Here is an 8,479-nt window from a genome sequence, read left to right on the forward strand (position 1 = left end):
TTATATAGCACCATTCTGTGGTATCCTACAGAAACACTCTGGGCACATCTTGGAGCCACGCTATCAGTCCTCAGTGACCTGCTTTCCAACCTGGACTACTGCACCCCCCCCCCAAGGACTCTGATACTGAGGATCCCCACCCCCACCTCCCACGCCACTGCAGACCCCACAGCCACCAGACCCCACAGCCACCAGATCCACGAATAGCACCCAGACCTCCCCACAACTTTCCCTGACCCTCGTAGCCCGTCCTGGTAGCAAACCCGAGCCGCATGACTCTATTCTCCCCAGCACCCACCCCCAAGAGTCAAGGAACATTGTCCTCCCCTGCTCGGGCCTTGGGACATTGTGCTCCCCTGCTCCTCCCACCCCGGGGCTTGGACATTGTGCTCACCAACCACCCTCCCCCAACTCCACCCGGAAGCGGCCATCCTTTGGGAAACCCTCACTCCCTCCTCCCCAGTGAGGTTATTGAATTACCCCACCCCACTTCCCCTCCCCCATCCCCGGGCAATAGTGTCCTTGTTCTCACTGTGTAACCTTACCTTAGCCGCCACCTATGCCCGCAACCCACATCCTCAGGGCTCCCTCCACCGCCTCAGAGACATTTGGACCACGAGCCCCAGGACTCTCCATGGTGCTAGTCTTTTGATTTTGATTTTGATCGGTTTGACCCTTAGTCAAGTCAACACCTGACCCTGGTCATCACTTGCATATTAATAATATTTTACTGTATCATGTTATTATATTATCGCTTTCCCATGTAATCTTTAATTGTTGTCAGTGCTGCCACCTACCTACCATGTCATTCCACGCCCCCTCCTCCCATCTGCCCCTCCCAATCCTCTCCTTCCCCTTCCCCTCTCTCGCCCAGCTCTTTCCCGCTATCTCCTCTGCCTCCTCCCCTCCTCCCCATCCCAGTCCTCCTCTCCCACCGCCACCTCTTCCCCCTCTCCCCGTCCAGGGCCCGCCACTTCGTTCCCCCCCAAACCTTCCCCTCCCCCAGCCACCACCCCACACCCACAGCTACTTTCAAGTGTGGCCTCTAGAACCCCCACTCCATTACAGGTAAACTACGTTTCACCCTTGACCTTTTCCTTTCCCGCTCTCTCCTCCTCGCCCTTACGAATATCTGGCTCACTCCTGAAGACACAATCTCTGCCACTGCTCTCTCCAGCGGAGGCCTCTCCTTCTCCCACTCCCCCAGACTCACCGGAAAGGGAGGAGGTGTCAGCTTCCTTCTCTCACCCTGATGCCACTTCCGCACAATCCCTCCCCGCCCTTCCCTCTCCTTCCCCTCCTTTGAAGCCCATATTATTCGCCTTTACCACCCCCTCCAGATACTTATTGCTGTCATCTACCGCCCTCCTGGTCCCACCACTGACTTCTTCAACCACCTTGACCCCTTACTCACCTTCCTTCTCTCCTTCTCTCTGCCCACTCTGATCCTCGGAGACTTCCACATCCACATGAATGTACCCAGTGACTCCTCTGCCATCTGTTTGCTATTGCTCCTCAACTCTGCTGACCTCCTGCTCCACCACACCTCGCCCACTCACCAATTTAGTCACACCCTCGATCTTGTCATCTCCTACCACTGCACTCTCTCCTCCCTCACCAACTCTGAAATCCCTCTCTCAGACCATAATCTTCTCACCTGCCTCCTCTCTCACAGTCCCTCCCCTTGCAAATCTGTATTACTCCCCCACAGAGACCTCCACTCTCTTGATCCCATTCATCTCTCCAAAAGCATCTCCCCACCTTGCCTCCGTATCCTCTCTTCCCAGTCTCGATGATCAGGTTACTGCTCTCAACTACACCACCCTCTCTACTCATCTCAACTCACTCTCCCCCCTTCCCTCCGCCACTCTCGCTCCATTAACCCACAGCCCTGGGTCTCTTCCTCTGTCCTCCTCCTTCGTTTTTATGCCCAAGCTGCTGAGCGCTGCTGGTGAAGGTCCAAGCACCAAGCTAACCTTATCCATTTAAAATTTTTCCTTTCCTGCCTTAACTCTGCCCTCTCCTCCCCTAGGCAAAACTACTTTTCTTCCCTCACTGACACCCAGGCCATCACCCCTGCCAATTGTTCCGGACCTCTAATTCTCTCGTCAGGCTCCCGTTCCTCCCCATTCTCCATCCCTCACCCCCCTAATGACCTGGCCACGTACTTCATCATGAAAATTAACACAATCAAGTCTGAGCTCTCCAAAGTTGCCCCTCCCCCTTCTGCCTCCCCCACCCCCAACCCTCTCCCCTACTTTCCCATCATCATCTCATCTTCCTGCAGAAACGATCTGGGCATGTCACTCCCCTTCTTAAACAACTCCAGTGGTTGCCTATCGACCTCCGCTCCAAACAAAAACTCCTCACTCTAGGCTTCAAGGCTCTCCATCACCTTGCCCCTTCCTACCTCTCCTCCCTTCTCTCTTTCTACCGCCCACCCCGCTCGCTCCGCTCCTCTGCCGCCCAACTCCTCGCCGTCCCTCGGTCTCGCCTATCCCGCCGTCGACCCCTGGGTCACGTCCTCCCACGGTCCTGGAACGCCCTCCCTCCTCACCTCCGCCAAACTGATTCTCTTTCCCTCTTCAAAACCTTACTTAAAAATCACCTCCTCCAAGAGGCGTTCCCAGACTGAGCTCCTCTTCCCCCTCTACTCCCTCTGCCATCCCCCCTTTACCTCTCCGCAGCTAAAGCCTCATTTTCCCCTTTTCCCTCTGCTCCTCCACCTCTCCCTTCCCATCCCCACAGCACTGTACTCGTCCGCTCAACTGAATATATTTTCGTTACCCTATTTATTTTATTAATAAATCGTACATCGCCTTGATTCTATTTAGTTGCCATTGTTTTTACGAGATGTTCTTCCCCTTGACGCTGTTTAGTGCCATTGTTCTTGTCTGTCCGTCTCCCCCGATTAGACTGTAAGCCCGTCAAACGGCAGGGACTGTCTCTATCTGTTGCCGACTTGTTCATCCCAAGCGCTTAGTACAGTGCTCTGCACATAGTAAGCGCTCAATAAATACTATTGAATGAATGAATGAATGAATCCTTCCCTGCAGTATCCTCAAAGGAGATCTCCTCCCTCCTCGCAAGTGTCACCCCCTCCACCTGTGCCTCGGACCCCATTTCCGCTCACCTTATAAAAACCATCACCCCTGCCCTCCTCCCTTCCTTAACTTCTATTTTTAACCACTCAGTCTCCAATGGCTCCTTCCCCTCTGCCTTCAAACATGCCCATGTCTCCCCCATCCTAAAAACACCTTCTCAAACCCACTTCCCCTTCCAGTTATCGCCCTTTCTCCCTACTACCCTTCCTTTCCAAAATTCTAGAATAAGTCATCTACACTTGCTGCTTAGAATTCCTTAACTCCCATTCTCTCCTGGACCCCCTCCAATCTGGCTTCCGTCCCCTCCACTCTACCGAGACTGCTCTCTCTAAGGTCACCCATGACCTCCTTCTTGCCAAATCCAATGATTCCTACTCCATTCTAATCCTCCTTGACCTCTCAGCTGCCTTTGACACTGTCGACCATCCCGTCCTCCTCCACACCTTACCTCACCTTGGCTTCACGGACTCCGTCCTCTCCTGGTTCTCCTCTTATCTCTCTGGCCATTCATTCTCGGTCTCCTTCGCAGGCTCCTCCTCCCACTCCCATCCTCTAACTACTGGGGTTCCTCAAGGGTCAGTTATTGGCCCTCTTCTCTTCTCCATTTACACTCACTCGCTTGGTGAACTAATTCGCTCTCATGGCTTTGACTACCATCTCTACACAGATGACACGCAGATCTACATCTCCGCCCCTGTCCTCTCCCCGTCCCTTCAGGCTCGCATCTCCTCCTGCCTCCAGGACGTCTCCACTTGGATGTCTGCCTGCCACCTAAAACTCAACATGAGCAAAACTGAGCTCCTTATCTTCCCTCCCAAGCCCGGTCCTCTCCCAGACTTCCCTATCACCGTAGATGGTACAACCATCCTTCCTGTCTCTCAGGCCCGCAACCTCAGTGTCATCTTTGGCTCGTCTCTCTCGTTTCACCCCACACAGGCGATCTGTTACTGAGACCTGCCGGTCTCACCTTTACAATATCGCCAAGATCCGCCCTTTCCTCTCCACCCAAATGGCTACCTTAATGCTACTGGCTCTTGTTATATCCCGGCTAGACTACTGTGTCAGCCTTCTCTCTGATCTCCCTCCTCTCTTGCCCCACTCCAGTCTATTCTTCACTCCGCTGCTGGCTCATCTTCTTGCAGAAACGATCTGGGCATGTCACTCCCCTTCTTAAACACCTCCAGTGGGTGCCTATCAACCTCCGCTCAAAACAAAAGCTCCTCACTCTAGGATTCAAGGCTCTCCATCACCTTGCCCCTTCCTACCTCTCCTCCCTTCTCTCTACTGCCCACCCTGCATGCTCCGCTCCTCTGCCGCCCACCTTCTCACCGTCCCTCTGTTTCACCTATCCTGCCGTCGACCCCTGGGCCACGTCCTCCTGCAGTCCTGGAATGCCCTCCCTCCTCACCTCCGACAATCTAATTCTCTTCCCCTCTTCAAATCCCTACTCATAGCTCACCTCCTCCAAGAGGCCTTCCGAGACTGAGCTCCCTCCTTTTTCCCTATGCTCCCTCTATCCCCCCCTTCACCTCTCAGCAGCTAAACCCTCTTCTCCCCCCTTCTTTCTCTCCCCCCCATCCCACCCCCTCAGCACTATAGTTGTCCACTCAACGGTATATATCTTCATCACCCTATTCATTTTGTTTATTTTGTTTAATGAGATGTACATTACCCTGAATCTATTTATTTACCACTGTTTTTATGGTATGTTCTTCCCCTTGACTCTATTTATTGCCATTGTTCTTGTCTGCCTGTCTCCCCCGATTAGACTGTAAGCCCATCAAAGGGCAGGGACTGTCTCTTTCTGTTGCTGACTTGTACATTCCAAGCACTTAGTACAGTGCTCTGCACATAGTAAGTGCTCAATAAATACTATTGAATAAATGAATAAATACCATTATGAATAATAATGATTGCAACCTTCCTAAACTGTTTGTGTATTAATCACCTTACCTTACCCTCATAAAATTTCTGAGATGTAGGAAGAGGAAAATTTGATGTTTTTCAATTTGTGTATGAGGAAACCAAAGGCCAGAGAGGTTAAAGCCATTTGCAGGTGGTTACCTAGCATGGCAAAGGCACAGATTGGATAAGAACCCAGGTCTCTTGGGACTCGATCTAATAGCAATAATAGTTATTACTGTGCTATTTGTTAAGTGCTTCCTATATTCTAAGCAAATACCTCAGTTATTATTATTATTATCATCAGAAACCACATTATCAGGTCAAACACAGTTCCTGTCCCATAATGGGCTCGCAATCTAAGTAGGAGGGAGAGCAGGTATTGTACCCCCTTCTTACTCCTAGGCCTGTGCTCTTTGCCTTCAATCAAGCGGTGGAATTTATTGAGTGCTTACTGTTCATTCATTCATTCAATCGTACTTACTGAGCGCTCGTTGGGTTCAAAGCACTCTACTAAGCACTTGGGACAGTACATGATAACAGTAAACAGACACATTCCCTGCCCAAACTGGGAGAGTACAACACAACAGAATTAGCAAACACATTCCCTGCCTATACCGAGCTTGCAGTCCACAGGGGGAGATGGACATTAATATAAATAAATCCGTCAGCAATTTGTAATATCTAATTTAAAGATGTGTACCTAAGTGCTGGGGGGTTGAGAGTGGGGCAAGTAACTTGGGCAAATGTCAAAGATCTGCATGCATAAGCCACACTAGTCCTCATTTCACCTAAATCGATTTAGCTGTTTTGAGGCAGAGGGCAATAGATTATGTTTAAGGCAGACAATTCGTTCAATAGTATTATTGAGCGCTTACTATGTGCAGAGCACTGTACTAAGCGCTTGTAATGTACAAATCGGCAACAGATAGAGACAGTCCATGCCCATTGATGGGTGTACAGTCTAATCCCCCAAACCACGCAGTGAAAAGTCAGTGAGGCCATGGAACTGTTAAAATAACAGTAATAAGGGAATAATTAGGTTTAGAGGCAGCATCCTTGACTCCTCTGTCTCATTCAACTCAAATATGCAATCTATCACTAAATCCTGTTGGTTTAACCTTCCTTTCATCATTCTCCCTCCTATTGAAACTGTGAGCTCCATGTGGAACAGGGATAGTATCCAGCCTAATTAACTTGTATCTACCCCAGCACTCACAACAGTGTACATAATATGCACTTACCATTTAACTTGAAAAAAACAAAAAACAAACCCACCACTAGTTGGACTTAATAGCCACATTACCTTGGGCAAGTCACTTAACCTCCTTGGGCTTCCATTTCCTTGTCTGTAAAATGGGGGTGAATTGCCAACTCTCACTATCTTTTAAACCAGGAGCCCTGTGTTGGATAGCAACCAAGACACTGTGATTGTCTTAAGTCTACTCTGTCACTGAGCCCTTGGCCCATAGTAAGCGTTTCATAAATACCCACTTCATTCTTTCTTGGTTGTTCTTATTCATTCATTCATTCAATAGTATTTATTGAGCACTTACTATGTGCAGAGCACTGTACAAAGCGCTTGGAATGTACAATTCAGCAACAGATAGAGACAATCCCTGCCCATTGATGAGCTTACAGTCTGTTCGGGGGAGACAGACAAAAATGATAGAAATAAATAGAATAGAACCACATGGGGTTCACAGTTTCAATCCCCATTTTACAAATGAGGTAAATGAGGCATAGAGAAATAAAGAGACTTGCCCAAGGTCACACAGCAGACGTGTTGGAACCAGGATTAAAATCCATGACCTTCGGAATCCCAGGCCCATGCTCTATTCACTGGACCACACTGCTTCTCATTTTAATAATAATGATGGTATTTGTAAAGCACTTATTATGTGCCAAGCACTGTTCTAAGTGCTTGGGTAAATGCAAGGTAATAATAATAATAATAATGTTGGTATTTGTTAAACACTTACTATGTGCAGAGCACTGTTCTAAGCACTGGGGGAGATACAGGGTCATCAGGTTGTCCCATGTGAGGCTCATAGTTAATCCCCATTTTACAGATGAGGTAACTGAGGCACAGAGAAGTTAAGTGACTTGCCCACAGTCACACAGCTGACAAGTGGCAGAGCGGGAAGTCGAACTCATGACCTCTGACTCAGAAGCCAAGGCTCTTTCCACTGAACCATGCTGCTTCCAGGTAATCAGGTTGTCCCATGTGAGGCTCACAGTTTTAATCCCCATTTGATAGATGAGGACCTGAGGCACAGAGACGTTAACTGACTGGCCCAAAATCACACAGCTGATAAATTGTAGAACTGGGATTAGAACCCACAGCCTCTTACTCCAAAGCTCGTGCTCTTCCCACTGAGCCGTGCTTCCTTCTTCCAAAAAGCTTTGCCAATTAATTTCCCAGTATCCTGAGACATATTGTCCCTTCAGCCTACCACTTATGAAAGTACACTCTCCTGAGAACTGGTGTCATATGTTTGCTCAATTTATTCATTCTGACAGTGTTGTAAGTATTTTTATTTGCCTTCCCTGTTAGAGTGTAAGCTTCCTGTGGGCTTGTGACTCTTCATTATTCTGTAATTTCCAGCACCTAGGACAGTGCACTGCACTAATGGGTGCTCAGTAAATGCTACGAAATAGAAAGGAAAATTTTGGATGCTAAATCAATCAATCGATCAATCATATTTACTGAGTGTTTACTTTATGCAGAGCCTTGTACTAAGCATGTGGTAGAATACAATCAACAATATAACAGACATCTTCCCTGCCCAAAACGAGATTACAGTCTAGAGAGGGAGGCAGACATTAATATAAATAAAGAAATTGCAGATATGTACATAAGTGCTGTGGGGTTGGGGTTGGGGTGGGGGTGAGTAAAGGGAGCGAGTCAGGGTGATGCAGAAGGAAGTGGGAAAAGAGGAATTGAGGGCTTAGTCAAGGAAGACCTCTTGGAGGAGAAAGAAGTACCTTCAACAAGGTTTTGAATGTGGGGAGAGTAATTGTCTGTTGGATATGGAAAGGGAAGATGTCACAGGCTAGAGGCAGGACATGGGCAAAAGGTTATTGGTGAGATACATGAGATCAAGGTACAGTGAGTAGTTTGGTATTAGAGGAGCTAAGTGTGCATGATGGGTTGTAGTATGAAAGCAGAGGAGTGAGGTAGGAGAGGACAAGTTGATTGAGTGATTTAAACTGATGGTTAGGAGCTTCTGTTGATGGAAACGTGAGTGGACATCCACTGTAGGTTCTTGAGGAATGGGGAATCACGGACTGAATGCTTACTGCAGTGATCCATTCATTCATTCAGTCATATTTATTGAGCACTTACTGTGTGCAAAGCACTATACTAAGCACTTGGGAGAGTACAAATAACAATAAACAGACACATTTACTATCCATAAGGAGCTTAGAGTGTAGAGGATCTGGGCAGCAGACTCAACTATGGACTGGAG

Source organism: Ornithorhynchus anatinus, chromosome Y1 (assembly GCF_004115215.2).
Source record: "Ornithorhynchus anatinus isolate Pmale09 chromosome Y1, mOrnAna1.pri.v4, whole genome shotgun sequence".
NCBI classification, from domain to species: Eukaryota; Metazoa; Chordata; class Mammalia; order Monotremata; family Ornithorhynchidae; genus Ornithorhynchus; species Ornithorhynchus anatinus.